The following is a 20,035-nucleotide window of genomic DNA, read 5'->3' as shown; positions in this document are numbered from 1 at the left end:
ATTGTTCCCAAAAAAACAGCGTGCGTTATTGAATCTTTGTCCAGAGGAGAAGTGTGTATATGTGTGTGTGTGTGTGACAGCGGTCCTTTTGAGTGTGTCTGCGCCCTCCCTCCCCAATCTATAGAGACAAAACAAAAGGAGCGGCTCCAATACACATACCGCCGGGATGCTCCGTCAGATTAACTGCTGAATACACGGCGCTGCCAAAACACTGGGCTGCTCAGTGGGGCTTGAAATAACATGGGAATCAACAAACAGCTCCTTTGGACCGCACAACAATGGCGACGCTCCATTACAGGGGGGCGTTTGAAGTCGGCACTTTCAGGTAGAAGTGTTTTCTTTACGCGCGCATAGTTTGTTTTTGTTGTCCTTTACGCGTTTACCGGCAGTTCGTTTTACGCACGATTTCCCCACACAGAGAGTTGGGATACTTTTAATTAATACTTTTAATTTATTTTTGAAAAGTAAAACTTTCTGCATCAGGATATTTGCACGCTCAGCAATTGCGCGCACATACTTTGTTTACATTGATGTGCGTAAATGCGACGTTACGCACAAAAACTGAGATTAGGTGCGTTTCTTGTATCATAATGTCAAACTGTCTTGGATTTCACATCTTTGCTTATTCCTCAACAATGGGAAATAGTAGTCAAAGTTGTTTTCTAGTTTGCGTCAATTACGCACGCCGGTCTGTACGTAATTATTATTATTATTTAAATAGCGTATATAGAAACATATGAGAACACTATTGTTTTAGGCACCGCCCTGCAAAGCTACACACGTTTCTCTAAAGACTCTACTCTGACATGAGGTAATCACACCCGAGCCCTCGTGCGCCGCTGCAGTTCGTCCGTCTCTGTTTGCATTTCGGTGCCACGTCTTCGCCCCGATTGTGCCGCGTCCAAACATATACAGTGCAGTGACATTGTTGTATCTGTGGCTCAGACAGGCGTGAACAAACAAGCCGTGTACTGGAGGTATGCGCGGCGAGACCTGCCCTGGTGCTGCTATTAGCTACTCCTTGAGATGAGTGAGTGTGGGGCCCAGGAGAATGCAGGTAAAGCAGCACGCCGACTGCAGCGAGCGGCTCCTGGGGTTCTGAAGGACCTTAAAGGTACACTGTGTAACATTTTGAACTATACTGTTGCCGGTAAAACAAAACATGCTCCTAATGACCAGCTCGACACAGAAAATGCTATTACTGCACTGGGTAATCAAAAGAATGGATTTGGATGAGGAACTAACCTGTTTAAATCTCAAATTCTTCTGGATCTTCACATCTCCATGGAAACGAGCTGGAGACGTGCCCACAGTTTACAGTCATATTCTAGGGGCGGTGAGCCTCATAGATGTTTGTTTGTACATTTATGAGGTCTTTTTCAATCGTGAAAATATCTGTCCTTAAATAAATGCTTGTATTTCAATTTTATTTATTGGGTAAAATTCTACGCGGTGTGGCTTTAACTTATAACTTAACTTGACTTAGTTTGGGAGTGAGTAGGTATGGTATTATAGTAACGTTTTGTTAGTTATTCATATGGTTCTACATGTCTTGTGTGCATGTAAATTAGTTATATCACGTTTCACGAAAGATATACCGAGGCTACATCATGTGGCATAAGAGAATTTACATTCACGCTTTTTCAACTTAAAGCTGCATTATATAACTTCAATGTGAAAAAACAACCTTGATAGTTGTGCATATTTGACCTTTTAGTGACTCAGTGGCGTTATGGGTGCAGCCTGGCACTTTTGATTTCCACAATCAATTGTTTTGGGGGTTCTGGTCAGTTTCTGGTACGATCCCAAAAAACAATTGATCCTGGAGCATCATAGAGGCCACTGTGAGGGAAAGCAAAGGTGCCACCCATAACGCCACTGAGTCATTAAAAGGTCAAATATGCACAGATATTAAGATTATTACATTTTTCCACATAAAAAGTTGCATAGTGCAGCTTTAAAGTGCATGCGACACAAGAGATAACATTAAATATCACAAGAACATTGGCGAGCTACATCCTTTTTCCCCCCCCCTGGTTAGACGCTTTTTGTGACGCTGATTTTTTAACACGCAGGAAGTAGAACAGAAAATCCATACCATAACTGTGACTGCGCAATCGTCTTATTGAACTAATGAACCTGAAATGATCCTTCCTATTTTCTAACTTCTCTACAAATTGCCACTTCAATGGTGTAAAACCATGTGCAACAGGTTTAATCACGTGAAACTATGAGAAATGATTGTGAAAAGGCCTGTCACTTAAAATAAACAAAGAATAGGGTACATTCTGTGAATTAACTTGAAACAATAGCTACCAGAAACATCTAGACCTACCAACTAAATGACGTGAGAATGAGGCAAAAGTACAAATAAACACTCCTAACTGAAATCATCTTATGTTGTTAAACTACATAAGCAAACAGTAATCGATCCCTTAACACTGTATCCCGTAAAAGTCTTGCTACCTTTGAGGAACAAAAGTCCAAATAAACTCCTCGACACAGTAATGGGGCCTGATTTAGCATGTTCCGTTTGAGCGGGGGTCACCTCTCGGGGGAGCCTTATTGCAAAGGGAAATAAATCACAGCGAGCCCTAATGCTGTTTTCACCTCCTTGGCTAAATATATAGCGGCAGGAAAAACCCGAGGCAGCCCCTCTATTTATCCCACAGCTCTTTGAAGGATTCCCAATTGTCTAAAAGAAAAAAGGGGGGGAAAGAAAAAAAAATGAGTGTGGAGAGATGATGTGGTCTCTTGCGCACAGCAGTAATAATCAGCTGACGACGAGGAGGAGGAGGAGGAGGAGGAGGAGGGGGATAAGCCAAGAGGGGGTTGATGCTGCTGCCACTGCTGCCGCTGTAAGAGGCCAATACGCACGTCTGCGCCTCAATACACATCCAATCCACAAGTGCGTGCATGGCCTGGTGAGGGGCGGGACGGGGGAAGACTTCATCTGGAGCTAACGAAGCGGAGGAGTGCTGTCTGGCTTCTTCTCCACGGCAGGCACGAGGTAAGACGTATGGTGCATGCAGAGGGTTTTTTTATTCTGTGTTTTCTACTCAGACCGGGGTGGAGATAAACCAAGTAAAAGACTAAGGACTGTGAGAATAAAATCAAGTCTAAATTGGCAAACTATAACCTGTAGGACTAAACTGGGACTAAATCATGCATTAGAAATCGGTCAACAAAGAAGACTAAGCACTGACTAACCAAAAAAGAAAAAGTAATGTGGGCCCACGCCTGACCCAGAAGTAGCAATGTGCATGATACAAACTCTACTTTACTTTACCAAGCTTCACCCAAACCTAAAAACTTCTTGACTTGTGGGCTTACAGTCTCATTTGAAAGCTAAGACCCACAAAAGTCATCTAAGCTTCTTCCTTGTCATAATTGTCGCTTTTAGTTGTGTTCTCATCGTGATTTGGGGGCTTATTCGGTCACACTTTTGAGGCTACATTACAGTAAAAACAATGAAAACATGAGAAAAACAAAAAACAAAACAAATGAAAAGGCGTCAAATCTGTGGCAAAAAAATCGAATGGAAACGTCACAAAAACGTAAAAAAAAAAAAGGCAGTGAAAACGTGATAACAAAAACAACGATGTTAAGCTTAGAAGAGTTTTGCAGGTCTTAGCTTTCAAATGAGGCGCTACACTGGCCTGTAGGCTGTAAGCTCTCCAGTCCAGAAGCGTTTAGATTTGGATAAAGCTGGAGAAAACATGCTTGGTTAAGGCGGGGGTTAAGAGGTTAAAGGCACACTGCGTAACATTTTGGATTTTACTGTTGCAGATACAAAACATGCTCCTCATGACCAGAGAGGCACCGAAAATACTACTATTTTTATTTACAGTGGGTGATCAGAGAATGGACTCGGTTGATGACAAAATTCCTAACTGGCTGCCTTTAGTCGGCATCTCCATGGAGACGAGCTGGAGACGTCCCGCTCCCAGTAAAGTTACAGTCAGGAGTCGCTCATTTGCTTCTTCACTGTGTTAGATATTTTTTCAAAGATAAAAACATTTGTAATAAAATAAGTATTGTAAGTTTTGTATTATATTCCATTTTTGGGTTGAAAAGTTACGCAGTGTCACTTTAAATGAAATCATCTTACATTTATTTATCAGTTGGGAACTTTACTCACAGAGACAGTGGCTCTGAAAACATGGGCCACATACAACACACACATTAAAATTATAAACATGTCTTAAACATGCTTAAACATACATGCAAGAAATTGACTGAAAAAATAAACAAGGATAAAACTCGCTCTGAAGTTGTTCAAAAGCAAATCAGTGGGACTAAACCAACTGAACTCGGGCTAAAACATTGATAAGAAAAATATACTTTAAACCCAGTTTCAAAACTAAATAAATTCTGAACTGGGACTAAACCGGAATCTGAGCCAGGACTAAAACGTGCATTTAACCTCTTACCCCCCACCTGAACCAAGCACATTTTCTCCAGTTTGGCTTCTTGAAAAAAGTTTCAAAATAGCAACAAAAATGAGACAAAAACAAGGGTGAAAATGCATCAAAAGAGCGACAAAAATGTGACATAAAAAGCCGAGAAAAAGTGACAAAAATGTGTGACGAAAATGCAAAAAAAAAAGCCAAATAAAGAGCAAGAAAAAGTGATGGGAAAAACGTGAGGTTTGTAGGTCTTTGCTTTCAAATGAGGCATTACTCTGGCTTATAGGCTGTGACCTTACAGATTTGGGTAAAGCTGAACTAAAGGAAATGCACTCGGTTAAGGCGGGTGTTAACACGTTAACATGGAATAACAGAGGACCAAAAACAAGTCCTTGGGGATTAAATCAAGTCGAAAAGTAATTGAGAACGAAAGAGAATCCAAGCCTAAACCTAGAACTAAATCATTTCTAAACCGGGTTAAGAACCGGATTTAAAACCAAATTCAAGAATAAACCGCAACTAAACCTATAACCCCCCGACTCAACCGGGATTACACCGGGGTAAATGAAATGAAACGGGGACTCTAGATCGTCACTGCTAAGCCTACACTAAACCTATGTTGGAACTGTTCAGAGCTTTTGGGTCAGAACTCGGACCGCACTGGGAGTAAACCGAGGCCGACACCAAGATGATGGACCTCGAGTTCTCCCAAATTCTCCGGCCTGTTCCTAAAATATCGGAAACCAGTGTTAACCAGCTCTAAACCAGGGTTAAATCGGGACCGCACTGGGATTACATCAGGATCCGTGAATAACATCTGATAGGAGTGCGTTAGTCGAGTTTCTGAGTGAGAGTGAGACACAAACGGTGGATAAATTTCAGATTTTTTTAAATATAGGCCTGGATGCACCGTATTCCTAACACCACATCAATCAAAATACAAGACGTCATGTAAGGCTCCGGAGAAGATCTGCCAGTCAGTATTACAGAACTGTATTATACACTTGATTTACTATTTGTGAAAGTCTGCTAATCTGGCCATAATATTAAAGGAGTATTATGCAAAATCAACTTATTATTTCTAGAGCTTTTGACCATGTTACAATGTCGTTCTCTCATCAAAAACATACCTGGAGTTGCGCAATGACCCACTCGGGGCACGCAATCTTTGAGTCATTTTCGAATCTTCGGCTATTCTTCTCTCAAGGTCTTAGGTCTCACCTATCGATGTGAAACCATTGCATTTTGTTCCACCTGACGCACACACATTTTCTCCAGTTTGGCATTACCCAAATCTAAAAGCTTCTTGAACAAAGCACCAAAATAGCAACGTGACGAAAAACACGACAAAAAAAAGCATAACAAAGCGAGGAAAAAGTGATGAAGAAAGCAACAAAAAACGACAAAAACAAAGCAAACAAGAGGGAAAAAACGAGACGAAAACGCAGCATTAAAGTCACAGTCAGTTTTGTAGGTCTTTGCTTTCAAATGGGCCGTTACACTGGCCTATAGGCTGCAAGCTCCATCGGGAAGCCTTCAGATTTGGGTCAAGCTGAACTGGGGTAAACATGCTGCGCCCCTTTTAGCTGGTGCCGTTCCTGCACCCTGTGAACGCAATCCACACCGGTGACTGATGATGACAATGGTATTATGCTAATCGACGAGTTCAAATAATAACAGGAGTTGTTCATATTAAAATTCTTGATCCGAAGTGCGAGCGAGTTCTTCGGGGACATCTTTACGCGCGCGGTTTACATGGTAATGCCGGATTCGTTCCACTTTTTTCTTTTTTTTCCTTTTTGATGAAACGGGAGCTGAGGGAGGCAGGATTCGCGGGACCCGGGAGCTCCTCTCTCCGCCGGGAATTCAAATAGAGAGCGCAGCAGAAGAGCAAATATCCAAACATGTATCTAACAGGCTGCGCGCTAAATCATTAACTAGGCTCCTCAATATTCATAGAGGGCGACGAGAGGTGCGGGGAGGAGAGGGGCTGCATGGGGAAAAAGCCAGGGTGTAGAAAATAATTTAACCATTTAGGCCTCTGTTCACCCTGTCCCAGACGATGTCCCACTTCTTCCACTGTTGTCAGACTTGTTTCAAAGTTAGGCGTGCAGAAGAAATAACAAAATAACTATACACTTTCAACAGTGTATAGATACAGACGGCATCTCTGGAATCGCCCATATATGGTCATTTTTGAAAACAGTTAAGGGGGAAAACAGTTTTGAATTTTTTTTAAATTTTCTCTAATTATTCAAAAACTACCGTAACAAATGCTGAAATATGAATATAGTTTTCTACTAAATAATGATACAAAGACATGGGGAGGAGCAAAGTGGTTCAACAGCCCATAAATACATGAATAACGGACAATGCTAACTTGATACTACATGTTAGCATCGGGCTAATGCTAACGGTTAGCTAGCGCTTGCTATAACTGCCATTTTTTCACTTCTACTGAACAATCTGCTGTGAGAAAATATCCATATGGGCCCGATTTACACTTGACTTTATTTATGTGTGATAAATAAGTTGATATTCCACCAGAAAATGGCTAAAAAGAGTGGAAAATTGTGTTTCTCTAAAGATTCTATAGAGTTTGGGAAAGTCTACAGTTACCATGGAGATCGGCCATCTTTGCAGCTGTTGGCATACATTTCCATTGACTAACATTAGCTAAAAACAGTTTATAAAGTGGAGAAAATAGCCGTGGAACAGCTCTGTTAGCTGCTGAGTTACTGCTGGTAAACACATCTAACTCACTGTGGTGTCCAAGTGTTTTAATGTGAACAATAACTCCAGTATTTCAGCTTTTAAAATCTCCATTAGTTTACAATTGTTGCTAATCCCATAATGCTTAGCGGTATGACGTCACATTCCCGAACTCTATTTTCCCACTCGGCGAAGCCACGCCCCCTTCTATGACGAGATGCCGTCTGTATCTTTTCAAGGTTTCTCTCTCTTTCTAAGCCTAATACTGCACCACTACTTTAACACATGCTGCCAAATAAAGATATAGAGACTTGGAGAGGAGCAAAGTAGTTCAACAGCCCCTTTACTTCTACTCAGGCCCGGTTCTAACCCTACCCTGGATTCCCATTGCATCAGTGTATTTTAATGACAGGGCTCTGTATTTGCATCCCTTTGAAACTCAAACGCACCCTCGGTCAGGTTGACAGACATAATGACCCGATTTTGAACATGACTTTATTTGTGTGTGCTTGGGATGTCAGGATTAACCAGTTTTACAGTTACCGCGGTTGCAAAAGCTTGCGGTAGGTTCATCGTAAAAATGTTAGGACCCGGGCTTAATTCGCTGCCACGTCTCATGAGCCGCAGTGTTTTTTTGTGTGACCGAGTTAAATCCACCCCAAAACACACAAAGTCAGCGGCCGGTTTAAGGATCAGGAAGCGTATTGTCAAAGGAAGAGTCCCAAAAGAACCATGTGCAGCGCGGCATTTGTTATGTCACATACAAACAGTTCAGTTTTAGTATTCTCCTTTATAAGAATCATTTTGTCTTGGAATCTGCTGAAAAAAGCAAATTACTTTGAATTTGTGTTAAAATTGAATGGATACACCGCATTGGAACACTTTTATCCTGTATGTATACATTAACTTGTTTGCTCATTGCCCGTCATTTACGTTGTCTTTTTCTTCGTAGGCTGACTCCTTGATTCATCCTCCATGAGCAGCTGGATTCCCCTGTCAGGAGCAGTGGGCGACTGCAGTTCAACGACGAGGAATCCATCTACAGATTCAAATCAGGATCTTAGCTACGAGAAACACCTCTATCTGAAGGATTCACATAATGTAAATGTTGTTTGCTGATGTTAGCCATTCAAAGAAAATACCTCTGTACAGAAGGTGCATCATTTCATTACAAACAGTAGCAGTAATGTATCAGACTGGCTTTCAAGACACATTATAACTCATGTAGCTTCTCTTAACGTGCTGTGACCTCATCTACATTTTTAAAAAGAAAATGAAAACAAAAAATGTGTTCTGATCATGATTTCCATTGTCCCATATCGGCACCCAGAACTAGTGCATACATTACATCCAGTACTGTGCATACATTTTGGGATCGACATTGAATGTTACAATAGAAAGCCGTCATTTTGTGTGGAACTATATTCAGTGAATTTTGCAGCGTTAATGAACACTTGAAGAGTAAAAGTTAACTCTACGTGCGAGTCGATATGGTTCTTATCTGTACAGTGGTGTCCTCAATTTAAAGCAAATTCTAGACAGAGTAAAAAAAACAACAACTTGGAACAGTGTAGAATATTAAACTCTGGAAGTATATTTACTCTCTGCAGTCTCTCTAAAATGAGTGTTAAGTTATTTCCTCAGTGCTTTTTCTTATTAGTGAGATTTCAGGAATGTGTACAACATTGTATAGAGCGAACACATAATTTAAAGGGACTATATGGAGTTTAAAAATGTTAAAATTAAGTATTTTCCTCCTCCTATATGTTCCAGCCATGTCTCAAGGTGTAGTATGAACCCAGACCTGTTCACCACAACTGCCTCTAAAATCCTGCTCTGTCACTCAAAAAATTGTTGCTTCAGTTCCGAATTGCCGTCATGCACGAGCTTAATATAGAAGGTGCAGTTGCAAGTATGACCTGAGGGGGCAGTAGTGAGTATAAAATGGCCAACTTGCATCTAGCCCCTTTAAGGGAACTGTACAAGTTAAGAGAAGAGAAGAGATTTTATATTATTGTGCAGTGTAAATTATTACCCTCAAAACAGTTACTTTCAACAAAAACAACAAAATCAATTCTTTTGAACAAAAACAATTAAACACATATCAATGGGAGTATGGTACAACATAAACTTTAGGGTTAGGGTTATGATCACTGGTTAGAGATACAGACGGCACTACAAGGGGGCGTGGCCTAGCCGAGGGGGATGAACACATTTTAGCAGTTTTCTGGCAGACCATAAACATATTCATCACACACCAATAACGTCAAGCCAAAATCGGGTCCTCGTGGATGTTTTTTCACAGCAAATTGTTCAGTAGAAGCGAAAAACATGACTCGTTAGCATCGCTTCGCTAACATTATCACACTTCCTGGTTAGCATTTTTTAGTATTCATGGGCTGTGGAACCACTTTGTTCCCCTCCATGTCTCTGTATCTTTATTTGGTAGGAAAATATTTTCATAATTCAGTTAAAGTAGTGGTGGAGAAATGGGAGAAAGTTAAGTTTTTCTTCTTCTTTGTTTTCACCCCTCTGACTGCTTCAAATTATGACCATATACAGGGATTTGCAAAGATGCCGTCTTTTTCTATAACTTACAACAGTGCCTTTACTCTAAATGCTTTTAGGTTAATAATAACTTCAGAATTTGAAATCTCATAATCTCCATTGGGTTATTAATATTACAGAATGCACCCCTTCCCTGGCGTGCTCAGCGGTTTTGTCGACACAATCCCGACCTCTATAGAAAACAATGACTTAATAAATATCATCCTGACTTTCCTTTCAGTGGATCTGGAGAACAAAAAAAAAAGGTCCATCCTAAGCCGTTGTACAAACACTACCTTGGACCAATGGCAGAGCAGCAGCTCCAGCCTGAGGTCACTCGGGGCGACCTCCCACATTCTCACCCTCACCTCAGACCCACAGCCCACACCGACCGGAGGAAGCTTGTCTAATGGAAGTCTGATTATAGAGTTATTTAGTGTTCATGAGTCTGATTATAGAGTTATTTAGTGTTCATGAGTCTGATTATAGAGTTATTTAGTGTTCATGAGTCTGATTATAGAGTTATTTAGTGCTCATGAGTCTGATTATAGAGTTATTTAGTGTTCATGAGTCTGATTATAGAGTTATTTAGTGTTCATGAGTCTGATTATAGAGTTATTTAGTGTTCATGAGTCTGATTATAGAGTTATTTAGTGCTCATGAGTCTGATTATAGAGTTATTTAGTGCTCATGAGTCTGATTATAGAGTTATTTAGTGTTCATGAGTCTGATTATAGAGTTATTTAGTGTTCATGAGTCTGATTATAGAGTTATTTAGTGTTCATGAGTCTGATTATAGAGTTATTTAGTGTTCATGAGTCTGATTATAGAGTTATTTAGTGTTCATGAGTCTGATTATAGAGTTATTTAGTGTTCATGAGTCTGATTATAGAGTTATTTAGTGTTCATGAGTCTGATTATAGAGTTATTTAGTGTTCATGAGTCTGATTATAGAGTTATTTAGTGTTCATGAGTCTGATTATAGAGTTATTTAGTGTTCATGAGTCTGATTATAGAGTTATTTAGTGTTCATGAGTCTGATTATAGAGTTATTTAGTGCTCATGAGTCTGATTATAGAGTTATTTAGTGCTCATGAGTCTGATTATAGAGTTATTTAGTGTTCATGAGTCTGATTATAGAGTTATTTAGTGTTCATGAGTCTGATTATAGAGTTATTTAGTGTTCATGAGTCTGATTATAGAGTTATTTAGTGTTCATGAGTCTGATTATAGAGTTATTTAGTGTTCATGAGTCTGATTATAGAGTTATTTAGTGTTCATGAGTCTGATTATAGAGTTATTTAGTGTTCATGAGTCTGATTATAGAGTTATTTAGTGTTCATGAGTCTGATTATAGAGTTATTTAGTGTTCATGAGTCTGATTATAGAGTTATTTAAGATAAGATAAGATGATACTTTATTGATCTCACAGATGGAGAAATTGCATTCGATGAGAGAGCATCCGGCAGCAGCACCCATTCAATGCGCACCACTCTTTTTTTTCCTTTGGTGAAAGATGGTTGTGTCGCGGCCGCCATCTTCACTGTTTTGGTCACAGGAGGAGCACTGGTTGATGGGAAATCCGTAGACGATGACCACGGCAGTGGAGCTCTTGCGCTTGGCCACGATGTTCTTGGCCACACAGGTGTAGTTGGCCGTGTGGGACAGACGCGCCTGCTTGATGATCAGGTTGTGTCCACGGTGATGTAGAAGTTCCTGTCCTCGGCCGGGTCCATGATCTCGTTGTCCACCCGCATGACCTTGGAGGATGGAGAAACTGTAGCTGCCCTCTGTCTCCTCTGATCATCTGAAACGGTGCACCGCCTCCTGGGCTTGTCCCCGTCTCAGAGCGTGGTGTCCTGCACTGGTCAGCTCCACCTCGTCCTTCCTCTTCCTCCTGCACAGCTCCCTCCACAGTCTATCACCATCTCCTCGTTGGTCCCTTTTGTTGTTTCCTGTAGCTCCTCTTGTGACGCATCCTCCGTGCTGCAGGTGTGGGGGCTCTTGGTGCCTCTTCACTGTTCAGTGTCTCAGAAGAAGATGTTTGTAGATCTCAAATGGGTTTAGCTGATAAGCTAGCAGTTTGTTTACCTTCAAAAAGCTGCTTTCTTCAGGACCATTTTGGACTCTCAAAGTAAACAAATCCACCAAACCTCCACAGAAACACAGTAAAGACGCACAAAAGTATCCAGAAAAACAACGTGGTTCGCTGAAAAAGGCAAACAATTCACTGAAAAAGGCAAACAATTCAGCTGCACCAGGAGAGAGGGAGGTCACTTCCTGTTTTCACGTCGCCATGACGTACATTTAGTGTTCATGAGTCTGATTATAGGGTTACTTAGTGTTCATGAGTCTGATTATAGAGTTATTTAGTGTTCATGAGTCTGATTATAGGGTTATTTAGTGTTCATGAGTCTGATTATAGAGTTATTTAGTGTTCATGAGTCTGTAGTACTCTAAAGCAGTGGTTCTCAACCTTTTGGAGCCGTGACCCCCATAATAACAGGTAAAAGGGTTCGTGACCACCACCCGGGTCACACCGTGTGAAATAGGAACACTAGCCTACATAATTCTTAAAAAATAAAGAAAAAAAACAAATGGTTGAAATAATTCATCAAACTACGAACAAATAATGGCCCTCTGGTAAAATAGCAAACACATGCAACAATACAACATCCGATTATATGCTAATGACAATATGTATATTTTATCTAAATGATATGGCGATCCCCAAATTTGTCTGGCGACCACCTTGGGGGTTGAGAACCACTGCTCTAAAGGGTAAGCCATCCTTTTAACTAAACATTTGCTCTTCTCATTGTGCATTTGCTACAGTAAGCTATAACAGCCTGTGTGAGTCCAGACCCCCTTCAGTTTACAGAGCGAAGCATTCCTCAGCTTGTTTTTCTTACCCCTGTTACTTCTACAGTTATCAACTCTATCAGCTCCGTTCTGCCGGCGCTCTGATTTCCCAGGCTGCGTGTGGACCCTGAAGTACACCTGAGGGCTGGTTGGTTTTAATGTTCTCTTCACAAATGGGCTGCCGGGGCACTGGTGACTGCTGCACGCGCTCACTTCCCCATGAGGAAGTTCTCACTTGACTTCAGAGCACAAAGCAGATAACAGGGCGGCTATGAGGCGCAGGCCAGCCCTTGACTGGCTTTGGGAAATACAAGAGACATTGTTCCTGAGATATCGTAGCATTTCAAAGACATTGAACATGAATGTGATCTCTTGTAAGGCTCTAAACATACAGAGAGTAAAATTGGCCAAACCACTGTCAAAACCTGTACTTGCCTATAGGTTCAGCACAAATACTCAGTTAGGAAGGAGTTAAGAAAAGAAGCCTCAATGCTAACTATCATAGCCACTTTAGCATAGGGACCTCTGATGCTAACTAACTGGTGATTAGTATGTGCCATCCCATAAGCCACTGCGTTGTGGAGAGAGCCTTTAAATTACATAAAATAATGCGGCTACTTTCATAGTTTATACTTTTGAGCTTTAGAGAAATGTATCGGAGTAGAAAGTATCATATTTATCTTCAAATGTAGTGGAGTAAAACTAATAAGTTCTCAGCAAATATGTTCAAATATAGATCCTCCAACAAGTCAGAATTCCATGCCTTTGCCTTTTCACTGTCCAAATGCTGTCGTTCTGGCTTGGCTCTGTCCCATGAAACAAAAACTGGCATATCATTTGTCTCTCTCTGCGAATGAAGGTGATTTTATTTTTTCCTCTCATCGCGTCAAACAGTTGTAACTAAGACACAAAGCCACATGTTTTTTTTTTCCGTTCCGAGATGTATTTTAAAAACTATTGGCCCTCCCTTTTTCAGAAGTTTGGAGTGAACAGGCCTTACTTGGCTGCTCGCTCATGTCATTGTTGTCTTTACCTCGAGATGAACTGTGTGTGTGTGTGTTTTGTTTGTTGCAGATGGAGGGAGATCATAGGCCCAACAGTGGCTTCTCTGGGGCACGCTGCTGTGTACAGACTGTGCTATGACTGACACACGGCAGACTGGATATACACTAGGCCTAAAGGGGTTCAATTGCAAATAACCTTTTCTTTTTTTTTTTAAAGCTTATGTTAAAAATGTCATTCCCTAACTTTGGCGCCCCCTATTTGTGTCATTGGAGAGGGAACAGCTCTAATGATTTAACCCCTTAACTCCCACCTGAACCGAGCACATTTTCTCCAGCTTTACCCCAATCCAAAAGCTTCTGGAAAAAAGGTGTGAAAATAGCAACAAAACTGTAAAAAAAATGTACCAAAAAATGTCAAAAATGGACAAAAATTTGACGAAAAATTGAGAAAAAATGGACGAAAAAGTGACAAAAAATGGACAAAAAAGTGATAAGAATTTGACAAAAAAATGTGAATAATTTGACGAAAAAGTGACAAAAAAGTGACAAAAAAATGGACCAAAAAAATTGAAAAAGTGATGGAAAAAAAATCTGATGATGTGAGGAAAAAGATCTATTTAGTTTTGTACGTCTTAGCTTTCAAATGAGGTGTTACGCTGGCCTACAGGATTTGGGTAAAGCTGAACTGGAGAAAATGCTCTCGGTTCAGTTAAGAGGTTAATAAAAAGAGTTATTAGTTTTTTGTACCCAGGTCAGCAGCAAACTGGGATAAAGTGCCTTTAAAAATCCAAATCACAGTTCCCTGTTTAGCCATGAGGGGCAGCACACACAGAGGTTTAAAACCACAAACATGGTTTAATCTCACACATTGTTTTAGAATAATGAGGTGTCACACTGGCATAATAGGGTGCAAGCTCTCCAGTCAATACACTTTGGGATTTGGATATGCACAATTGACTCTGTGCATAACAACGTTGCCCAACAAGTGACGTCCTGTTTCAGTCCAGCGCGCCAAAATAAAAGCACAAAGCTCATCTCATTGATTAGTTCAGCAGGTACTTGCTACATTACAAGAATATGATTAAATACACATATTTTAACTGTTTTGTTTGTTAATAGTTAGGCAGAAAGAAAGGTGAACTAATGAACTGCTGAACTAATGAATAAGATGGTGCTTTTATTATGGTGTGCTGGATCGAAACAGGAAGTCACCTCTTGGGCGGCGTTGTTATGATTTGAGGTCAATTGCTAAGCTGGCAGATAACAGGTTAAAAGTGTACTACAATTTGGGTTGCTGACCTGCTCATGAGGACACAAGCGCTAAAAAATATAAAGAAAATAAGATATATTGTCAACAGGTTGCATTCACAGGCATTAGGAATCTCTTTTTCAGGGGAATCCTGGCCCCAGAGGGGAACCTATTCACCTTTTTCCTCCCCGTCCACTTTAGCCACTTTTCGCTTTGCCTCTGCACTTCCGTTGTCCTGACACTTCTGGTCGAGCGCAAAGGCCGTTCATTTAAATGGGGAAAAAAGAGGAAAATATTCTCCGCTTAAATCTGATGTTTAGTAGATTGATTTGTGTAAAATGGCCACTCACACACTGCACCAGCGCGGACGAAATACGGCTTTGTTTTCGTGTTGTAACTGATTTTACATGGACTTCTCCAGTCCCATGTTAACTGAGAGGAGAAAAGGGGCGGGCACAATTCATGGCGGCGCCCATGCGAACTTCCCGAATAAGTTGTATAGTACTAGTTTTTAGTGGTATGGGAAACTGGAGTACCCGGAGGAAGCCTTCACAGACACGGGGAGAACATGCAAACTCATCATAGAAAAGCCCCGTCCAGGAGGGAGTCGAACCCAGAACCTTCTTGCTGTGAAGCACTAGCGCAAACCGCTGCGCCACCATTTATGTAGCCACAGAAACTATAGAAATGCCTATGTTAGCTATCTGCATTACATTCTGCTAGCTAACAGCTGCCCGGACCTGTTTGAACTGAGCGCTCTAGCCCCTTGCAAATGAATGGTGAAGCCAGTCCCTATATTCAAGTATGTCAAGGTATGGTTTGTCTGTTTAATGGCATTTATACATATATATTTGCAGTTTCTTTAGCATTAGCATATTATATGATAATGTTTAGTGGCCATTGGGCGTGTTTCCGACCCCACAAAAAGCAGAAACTTCACAGAATATGATTTAGCATTCAGCTCAGAGGCCATAGCAGCTAATTGTTATCTACAGTAAAATCTCAAAAGGCCTGTACTTTCATAAATGAAGGAACTTGGCTTTCACCTCACTTATATACAGTTCATGGGTTGACAAAAGCGAAAAACTTCTGGATTGTTCATATTTTACGATGGCTAATGCTAACGGCTATAGGAAAAATACATTGACCAGGCTAACGGACTCTGAAGATCGAACACAAAACAGTTTCCCTCCCAACTGAAAATTATGAAGTGAAATTATGACACTACTCACGAATATGAACTTCTTATATAAAAGACAATACGACACAAACAATCCTGAAACACTGGCTCCTGTCGTCACCACACTACCAACTCGGATCCACTTCCCTGTGTGTGTTGTGATTGTATCTGCTCCCATACCTGCACTCTCCCCCAGCCCCACAGAGGACAGACGGAGGGGGCTTATTGGATTGGAACACCCACCCCCCCAGCAGTAACATATATACTGCACCTATATGTCACAGATGGTGGGTATAGGAAGTACACACAGGGATATCGATCTGACACGATTCTGCCATACAGCCTGCAACAACGGAGATCTGGCAAGGATGATTTGCTGATATAAAAAAACAGCAACAAAGAAGACAAACTCTCAGGCCAGTAGGGCAGAAGGGAAGTGCTTATCTCAGGACAATCTGCACTGAGCGAGCACTTCTTGATGTCCTTTCAATTAATCTTAGTTCATTTTTCACATTAGACGAAGAACCAAAACTCTTTTCATTGCTTTTGGTACCTTACTTTACGCATATGTTAAATAAACTTGAACTTGAACACAGGAGCTCTTTCAAAAACCACAAGCGATATTCTGTGTTTCAGTAATCCTGCATATTTCATCTGTTCTCAAAACGCCAGCCCGCACTCTGATATACGGACGTCACATGGAGATTCCAGGACCTTTTTTTCCCCACTCGCATAAATAAGAAGATGCGTTGATTTCTGCGTGGAGTTTAGAACAGGGTCCGCTGTGGCGCCAGGACTCCCCTGTAAAAGAGATTCTGAATTTCAGCACCATTCGTCAGGGTAAATAAAGGTGAAATAAATAACATGATGGTAGAAAAGACCTCTTTTTTTGCCGGAGCGGGCACGCACACATTGATCCCCTCCGTTTATGGCACATTTGAGGGAGCCAATGGAGCAGAAAGGTGGGCGAAATGTAGTTTTTTTTTTTCACCATCTATATAACCCCCCAAAAAGAAATTCCATTCAAGCACTGCGAGGCTTACTGCCCAATACAATAGGCTACATTCATGCATCACAGTCCAGCGGTCACCTCTTATTGCCAATGTCACAGCGGCTGGACATGACCAAATAGACTTACCCCCGGAGGCCAGCTGAGCTCCTTATGTGATCAACTGCATGTAATGTAAGCCATGTAATATGTATGGGATTTATTTGGCTAATGGCAGGTACACAAAACGTCCGAGAGAGCAGTCCCGGGGGGACTCCAGCAGAGGGCAGTGTGGTGCTGCGGAAAGAGACAGAGCCAAAACTGGAAACTTAAAACTGGGGAGAAAAAGAGTCACCCACAGCTAAATTAGACAGAGGATTTTCTCGAGGCCTGTTTAGGACAGAGTCAGAACTAGGATGAACCCTTTTGGCAACATTTCTTCCTTTTAGAGGTAATATGTTTGTTTATTTGACAAAGGTCTGCTTTTTAATGTATTTAAAGGTATCAAGCAATACAGCCATTGCTAAATGTTGCTTTTTATTTTAGTAGTGAAATAAAATAAATTCTTTTGAACAGAGTAAATATTATTGGGGGTCTCCAAGAGATTTTTGATCAACAAGATAAGATAACGTTTATTGTTGTTATTTTACTCTCCAGATTTCATTCAAGGTGGCATTTTGCATTTCAGTTTTGTGGAACTAATTGCGAGTATGAGACACTCATTTAAATAGATCTACACAATCCAAGGGACGTAATACAGCATTTGACTGTAGTGAAAATATACAGATTATTTCAGAGAACATTTTTGTATAGTACCACAGCTTTTTAAAAGCATTTGTTTGTGAGTGTTCATTTATACCACACTGAGTTATTGGCTCTGGAGTGTAGGTTTACAGGGCGTGATGGGCGAGTGAAGCCTTGTAACACTTCAAGGCTTTCCTGGCAAAAAAAGTCTCTTAAGGTTCGAAGTCTCTGAGCTGTTTCATTCTGTTTGAACACTGACCTCTTGTGGACAAACTTTATTATTGTGACTTTTCAAACATGATTGAAGCACCAACACAATCATGTGGTTTTATTATTTGCAGCCTGATATTGATGTTTGATTGATCAAATCAATCATAGGCCGATAAATAACAGTAATTTTCTTGGTAACGTGGGTCTGTGCTTCCCGGAGCTCCAGTGGGCGGAGCCTCAGTCACCTGTGGCTCTGCTGCTCAAAGGCAGGACATCAATGCCCAATGTTTTCACTTCATTCAGAGCTAATTTAGCCACTATTTGCTGTAGATGGCCTGGTCAGCCATGCCTGCTTTTGTATCTTTTCAAAAGCAGCAAAAGCGTTTATTCTGACACACCACGTGAACGCGGTTTAATGGGAAATGGGGGAACTGCAGATACAAGCTCCAGAGCGCCGTGGGTTTTTTTGCCCATTACTACAGAAACGGCTTTAAGATGCTGAGGATAATGTTTAAAATAAGAACATTCATTTCTGATTTAAAGGAGCATTGTGGAACTTTTTCCACAATGCACAATGACAGAAAAACTTTTTATAAGACCGTAGGAGACCTTTCAATGACCCAGCTGTATGAGCGATTAGCATGGTGCCTTTATTTTCCATCACAGAGACTGCAGGAGCGAATGAGCCTCCCGACTTCTGCAACTGAATGCAGAAATCAGCTGATTTGTTCTTTCATCCTCTAATGTGAGCTTTATTGCTACTTTGCTTTCTTGAGTTTAGTGTGAGCTGGTGTCATCCGCAGAGAAACAAAACAGCAAATGAAATGCCCAACATCAGTGCTGGGAAAAAGTACATTTATGTGATATTTTTTAATACTCACAAACCACTGTTTAGCTTTCGAGACGCTAACAACACATTTAAATGTTTAGCTGTAAAAGACCGTTTATATTTGATGACATCAAAATACCCACTTTCCCACATGAAAACCACGTGAACACAATCCACTGGGGCAATGATGAAAAAAAAAAATCTCCTCAGTCCACATGCATATGTCAGTAGCTTAACAATTCAAATAAAAATAACATTAAATGGCTGCTTCACTGAAATAAAAGTAATTACTGTTTGCAACTGATGTAATTCATCCAAATACGCCATATTTGAAAAAAAAACCTATGAATCTGTGCGCTTTAAATAAAGAGAAGCCAGAAAGTTTGTCTGCTGTTCTTCCTTTGACTCTGCTGTTGAATCTGTTGTTCATAGTGATGGCCACCAGAGGGCAGTGTGAAATAGCACTGTTCGTGCCTCATGCACATATACTAACACGGTATTGGAGGAGTCTCACACATCTCAGATTTATTTGTGTGAATGATAATGGTTTCCTTGGCAGTACGAGTGTAAACCTTTGAGGCTACTCTTACCCTCAAATCCTACTTTGTTTTTGTTTTCAGTTTTATACACAGTTGTATTCTGTTCACTAGACAAAAAAAGAATGAAGGACTGGGCTAAGACTGAAAGGTGGACATGAGGGACATTTCAATGGTCCTCTGCCATTTGACTAAACATCTAAACATTTAGACTTGCAGTGCTCACACAATGCCAAAGGGACAAAGCACTTTGGGGCCACTGGCTGTTTAAATGAGAAGGAAATGTAGTTTTGAAGCATGAGTGAACTGTTTTGAGAGAGATCTTTTGCAGGTGTGCTGAACTCTAAGACTGTTTCGCCAAAAAATGTTAGAGTTTTAAGAATGTCATTTCTGTTTCAAGAAATAAGCCAAACCAATGGAGAAAAACGGTAGATTGCACTGTTGTCGTGCACTCTCATGAACCGGCCATTTGTCTGGAGTCTATAGCCTCAGAAATGTCACAGAATAACTCATCGTGCAGCTTTGGGCCCGTTCAACATAAAACGACCGCATCAGAGGTTGTACTTAAGATAAATACTTTACATCCAGACAGTTTGGCCTTACAGAAGCCTGTTCTCCACATTGTTCAAATTTGAGCAGAAAAAACGCAGACAAGGAGTCAGACATTTTTTATTCATACAACACATTTCAATGAACTGTAAAGGTCACATCAGGTTACCTTTACAAATGACACCATTATAATCACACAATGATAAGGAATGGTTG

This window comes from Gobius niger (assembly GCF_951799975.1).
Source record: "Gobius niger genome assembly, chromosome: 5".
NCBI lineage: Eukaryota > Metazoa > Chordata > Actinopteri > Gobiiformes > Gobiidae > Gobius > Gobius niger.
The sequence above is the reverse complement of the archived record's forward strand: the minus strand, read 5'-3'. Positions refer to the sequence as shown.